General features: G+C 33.9%; 1 long non-coding RNA gene across 2 annotated transcripts; it reads right to left on the bottom strand.

Moving 5' to 3' along the window:
• Positions 1 to 1,117: 1,117 nt before the first annotated feature.
• Positions 1,118 to 5,913, bottom strand: LOC143239714 (uncharacterized). 2 transcript variants are annotated; one of them, XR_013021321.1, is made up of 4 exons: positions 5,651 to 5,913; positions 4,322 to 4,609; positions 1,817 to 2,023; positions 1,118 to 1,200 (listed from the first exon to the last, which is right to left on the bottom strand). It is a non-coding gene; the product is annotated as an uncharacterized LOC143239714 (long non-coding RNA). The 2 variants fall into 2 exon arrangements; XR_013021322.1 differs by having other exon boundaries at positions 5,661 to 5,913.
• Positions 5,914 to 6,707: the final 794 nt, after the last annotated feature.

Raw genomic sequence — 6,707 nt, 5'->3', positions numbered from 1 at the left:
AATTAGCTCTTAAATTATACAACAAATTAATCTTTACTGTAAGCAATAAGTCTACAAGTTTAAAATGTTAAAGAATGTTGTTTAGACAGCTTTGTTTGCACAGCTCAGACATGTATGATTTCAAAATTTGGGTTACAGTTCTAGAATCGGTACTTGGATTAGAGTTAGGTTTCGTTAACTAGCAAACAATTGTTACATATCATAATTTGATACGGACGAGTTTCAGAATTATGTTATATTACATCTTATCAAATTCAAAATAGGCTAACATTTAATTTTAATTTTGAAATCAACTGAATGTCGATATGTATAAAGTTTATAATACTTGCCAGCAAAGATTGAATACACACAATCTTTTCTTAACAAACATATACAAACAATATGATTTACAATAACGATTATTAAAAATAATTTAAATGCAAAAGTTCTACAAACATAGAAAGAATCACGAGTCTTCTTTTTGGTATCGATCTGAATATTTTATGTATAGTTTTCAATAGGCGAATTAATTCCATGTTGATACACGGGTACAATTCTCTTTATAGATACAGCTTAGCTAGCATTAGTAGTTGACCTCACGCAGTTAACTGTTTGGTTTTTCACTGAGGATGATATGTAATACTTTGTTAGAAATACTAACGTCCAAAGCTAATTTTCCAAATTTCAACAGGTTGCAATGAACGTACCTGGTCAAGTATCTGCAGTTTTTCGATCAATATGCGTTTATCACAGTTATAACTGTCGAGGTTTATAGTGTACAAACTGTGCCAAACCGACAATATTAAAGTGTTTTTCCGCGTGTCGGTTTATAAACGTAAAGATGAGATTCTCAAAAGTTCAGTTGGCAATAACTAGCATTTTACACATATTACATTAGGGTTTTGTACGCTCAAGAGTGTTTAACAAATGTAGAATGTAGTAGAGATTTTCGCGATATGGGTTTGAAATACAAGTTGCATGGATTATTTAAATACAAATTTAACTGAAACAAATATTAAATCCTTTACATAATCTACCATCAAAACCATTTATTAATATACGTACACAAATAACACCACTTACCCATGAATTGTTTTTCTGTATCAAAAGTAACAGTTTCGACACATGAAGTTACAGCAATCCACATTCTTCTGCCAATTTCTTGTATGTACTACAATAATCTTTCGAGGTATGGGTAAACGGAATATATTTTTCTATCCTCTGTCAAAAAATAGTAGGATAACTAACATTTTATGTATATCTTTCATGACATTAAAAAATCATTGAACTTAACAGTTTGTATAGTATGCTGAGAAGAAACCCCCGGTATCACCGATATTAAAGTTAGCTTGCCATCGAGACCACATAAAAGTTCCTTAAATTAAGAAAATGCACTGCTTTAATTAATTAAACCTATTTTTATTTTTGAAGGATATGCGAAATTCACCTAAAAAGATGTACTTTTCACAAAACTGGTTGCTTTCCAAATTCTCAGCGGTAAGTCTGTGAACTTGCAAGATCAGAAATCTAGTTTCGAAACTTCCGTAGGGAAAAACATATTCCTTTCCGTAGCTTTGTACTTAACAGTGAACTTAAGTAAGTAAATTTTAACTTAAATATTAAATGAACATTATGAATGTGTTTTTTTCCAAACGAGTTATATTTTGTGCCTCAGTTCTTTTGAGAATGGTGTCTCGATCCTCCGTATAAAAAGTTGGCGAGATTTATGGAAAGTTACGCAAAATTAAATCATTTTTAGCGCTTTCTTACTAAGCCAAATGAAAAGCAAAAGTTGTATTCCTTAAGTATCAAAAACACCAGAAATATTATTTCTTACGATAAGATACTTGTTCTACTCTTCTTTCGTTGACAACTCTAACCAAACAGAAAACGTAGGAGCCGAAGCAATACCAAGACAGATAACGTAACCTTCTGGTTTTAATATCTCACGAAATACTTTAGAAATTTTCTAAAATCACTGATGTAATGATGGGAAAAGAAAGCGAAAACTTTGTCAAACCTCTTCGCCCAATGCAAGGGAGTTCTAAACGAAAGGAAACAGAAAAAAGTTTTATATTCTTAAAACTGTATTTATTTTAAGAAATCAGGGTTATATATTGAAATTCATTTAAAATAAATAACTCACTTGTTTATAGATATACACTCACTCAAACGATCAGAGAAAATTTTGTTATAAAATCTTATATTATATTCAAGATATAATTTGGATTAGTTCAGATATTCGCAGATAATTACACAAAGACATAACACATAATCCTGTCAACATTAAGAAAATTAACAGTAAGTTTCAGTTCATGAATATAAGGTGAAATTGTTTCATTGTTCTGGTATTGAAAGGATGTTCGAGACTCTCATAAAATTGTAACTTTACATAACCAAGTTACTTTGAAATACCTTTTTATGTCTGTATTAAGAGTAGATTATGCGAGTAAAAACGAAAAAAAAAACATCACATCTTTTTTGGTAAGAATAGTTTGATTTCCTTCAAGTCCTTCGTTATTTTACTCTAACTTAATGTGAGACATATTAAGACGAAAGTAGTTAAACAAAAATTATTCCCATTTTTTTCATAAATATATACACTACATGAGCAAAATTTTTGGGGACACCCCTTCTAATAGCGGGTTCAGCTATTTCAGCCAAACCAATCGCAAAAAGGTACATAAAATCATGTATACAGGCATGTAATTCTCCTGTTAGCTTAGGGTAGGTAAAACTTTCGGCGCCTGTCTTGCGAAAGGGGGTTTTCTCGGGGCACTTTCGTTCTATCCTTTTTTCCTCATAAAAATCTCAGACATTCGATCTTTTTATTCCAGTCAAAGCAATAATCTTGCCCGGACCTTAATTGGTCCATTTTAAGCTAATATCTCATCGGCTTTTCGGAGTGCGGACTTCGGCATGGTTTACTTTCCTTGCACAGCTTTGTGTCGCCCCCCTTTCTCACCGGTCTTTTTTATAATGACCAACCTCACTTCATCAACTTAAACAAGCTAAATCAAACTACAAGAAAACTTCAATGAACGGGAAAGAAGTGGAACCACAACGTTCCCGACCACTCCTGTTTGGGAGAGAATTCCTTAGACTATTCTCTTTCTCTAAACTTAACCTCTGCGTAGTTCAAAGTGCAATTTTTCTAGACCACCACTAGGAGCACGACTGTCGTGCTGAAGCGTCTTGTGGTTTGCGACATTCATTTGCGGCTGCAGTATTTTTGCAGTGCCTGTTTCCGGGGTTGTGCCAATATGTGCTTCACTTTCGTGTTTTTCGGTGAATTTTGTTTGAGTGTAATTTAGACTTTGTCCTTTGTAGCAGTGTTTGTGTTTTTTTCTTTTTCTTCGCTTGCTTTAATGAAACGATTTTCATTGTTGGTCGGTATGACTACGGCCATGCCTTTCGTGTTGCCCGCAGCCTCTCTATCTTCGGCGGTAATAAATACCGTTAGTACAGACTTCTTGTAGCCTTGTAGAGTGGCTCCATCTTTTGGTAAGGCGGTTACATGACGATGGTGTCGTCGTCGGTACACGCCAGAACTCTGCTCGACAAGGTTGACTTTTCTCTTGTGGACCAACGTGTGTTCATCTTAAGACCATCTTCTCAATGTGTTACCTGACGAGGGCTATTACAACATTTTTTCTGACCTTTATTTTTTTTTTTTGCTTCTTCAAGTTGTAACAGCTTTCTGTAAACATTCATTTCGCAAGTGGTTGTTTTTCATGGTTTGGGTGAGGCTCTTTACTTGCAATGAAGGGTAATCTTAATGCTACAGCAAACAATAACATTCTAAAGAATTATGCGCTTTCAGCTTTGTGGCAACAGTTTAAGGAAGACCTTTTTTTGTTACAGCACGGCAATGCTGCCGTGCACAATTCAAAGTCCAAAAGACTAGCTCTCCGAGATTGGTGTGGAATAACTTGACTGGCCAGCACAGAGCCCTGATGTCAATCCCATCGAACACCTTTGAGATGAATTGGAACCCCGACTGCGAGCCAGGTCTTCTGGTCTGCTCTTGTGGCAGAATAGCAGCAAATCCTCGCAGACATGTTCCAAAATCTTGTGAAAAGCTTTCCCAGAAGAGTGGAGACTCTTACAGCAGAAAAGGAGGAGCCAACTCGATATTAATGCTCATGGTTTTTGGAATTAGATGGCTAACAAGCAAATGGGTGTGATGGTCGGGTGTCCACGTACTTTGCCATGCAGTGTATCAGTTGAAAGATAAAAGAATATTTCATTAACTCACTGCCTTAATTTAATGCAGCTTTAAAATTATATATAGCTAAATATTTAAGTATCTATATAAATATAAAGCCACATTTCACTTTACTTCTCTATTACATCCAAAACCATATATTCAATCCTTTCATGACCGAATGTTTCCTTTGCGAAATCCACAAATGCTGATTGAATATCAATAGCAATAATCTTAGTATGGGCTGAACAGTGGGATAAAAGTATGTTTTTTGTGATGTTCCCTGCGCCACAACCAAAGTCTGAAACAATATCCCAGTTAGATCCAGTCATTTTCGAGACATAATGCGATAGTCTTGAATCAATCTATTCAACATCTGTTTTAGATCTACTGGAACAATACTGGACTGGTTTGGAATTCATTCTAAAAAAAACAAAAACATCATTAAGAATTTAAAAACGTTATATTAATAATATTAGTATTATGTTTTCTGTAAATCTCTAAAATATATCTTAATCCACATTACTTCATGTGAATTTGTCTTTTTATAGAACGTTATTCGTCTGCAAAGACTATATCCGACAATGAGAATATACCCGACCCAACTCGAACATTTATGTACAGTAGTTTTGCTATTTGTACCTCTTAATTTGGAGACAAATACACTATTTATAATGTTTATACAAACTTAGTACAGACCCATAACTTTAAGACCATACTCTCTTCCAGCAAAATAAGGACATTGTTTGAATACGTACAGTCATTCAAGTCTCATTGCATTCCTAATAACACGGTCAGAACATGTAAAATTTAATTTACAATACAAAAAGAAAGAGCTGCTGAATATTTTTGAAAGAACTATTTTCGTGTTTTTAACATTTCATTGATGTTTTCTATGTCTAGAATGTATTTTACCTGTACAATATAATAATACAAAATTAATTAAATTACGACGAATGCTATCACATGGTAACGTTATCAAGAACTATAACTTAGGGAATATTTCTTTATTTTTAAGAACGAATCTATATAGAAACTGACGCGGTGGTCATAAAGGATGTACAGAATGAGGTCTTATACAATCTTAAATTTCTTTAATAAAAAAAGTATTTCTATGTATTCTTAAAGCTTTATAGTCAGATACGTTTCATTCACGCTCATTACAAACTGTAACGTGCCTTACAAAAACTAATGCACGTTTGTCTGTTTTTTATCTAAAGTATAGGACTTTTTTTTTCTAATGTTAGCCGTCTTTGAAATAAACTTGTTGTCGTGCATTTTGTACGTTGCACCTGATTATTGCTGTTGTAAATCGTTGTATAAATAGAAATTAGTTGCAAACTTACGAAACTATCATGCACAAAGAGCACAGAATATTAAAGCACGGAAACAAATTAACATAAATTAAAATTTTCAAATATACGTCTTATACTTATTAAATATATCATAAGTGTAATTTCTTACAATAAATTACCGTTTCCACTTTTCTTTCGTTGACAACTTTTACCAAAAATAAAACGCAGAAGCCAAAGTAATACTGAGATAAGCAAAGCACCCCTCTGGTTTTTATATCCCACGAAATATTGTCACAAATTTTCTAAACCCTCTGACGTAATGATGGAAAAATTAAATAAAAATTTTGTCCAATGAGAGGTAGGTCTGAAACAAGAAAACAAGGATGATTCAAGAACCATTTACTTGATATTTTTTTTTCTTCTTTGGAATTTCGCACAAAGCTACTTGAGGGCTATCTGTGCTTGCCGTCCCTAATTTAGCACTGTAAGACTAGAAAGAAGACAGCTAGTCGTCACCACCCACCGCCAACTCTTGGGCTACTCTTTTACCAACGAAAAGTGGGATTGACCGTCACATTATAACGCCCCCACGGCTGGGAGGGCGAGCATGTTTGGCGCGACTCGGGCGTGAACTTGCGACTCTCAGATTACGAAGCGCACGTTTTAACGCGCCAGGCCATGTCAGGCCTTACTTAAAATAAATAGCCCGTGATAGAAGTTATATGAATATGGAGGGTGTGTATTTTCCCTATAACAAAGTTACATTGGGCTATTTGTTGAGTCCAAAATATGGAGAGAGAGAGAGACGCATGCACAAACATAGTCAAAATACAATTTTTAAACTTGATATTATATCCAAATTATAATCGGGATTATATCGCATACATGCAGAAGTATTACTTGCGTAAGTCTTCCCGTAAATTTTGCCCAACACCACGAAAATTACGGGTAAGTTTTTATATCATGAATATGCAAAAATAAGTTGAAGTTTCTTTTAATCGTTTTGGTGTTGAAGGAACCGTAGAACTGTTTTTATGTATTATATCAAAACAATCACAAGGGTTTAATGCCTGAGAGAAAAGCTTTTTTATTAATGTTCCAACATTAATGAATGCACTTTCAATGTATTTATTCTCTATTTTGAATAGTTTGTCTAATTATACGTGTAGGATAAACATCAATAGTATTTTACTAATATTAATGTTACTGTACATTAATTCTCAACT

This window comes from Tachypleus tridentatus, chromosome 13 (genome assembly GCF_004210375.1).
Source record: "Tachypleus tridentatus isolate NWPU-2018 chromosome 13, ASM421037v1, whole genome shotgun sequence".
Lineage (NCBI taxonomy): Eukaryota > Metazoa > Arthropoda > Merostomata > Xiphosura > Limulidae > Tachypleus > Tachypleus tridentatus.
Note: the sequence above shows the minus strand (reverse complement) of the source record. Positions and strands in the feature narration are given on the sequence as shown.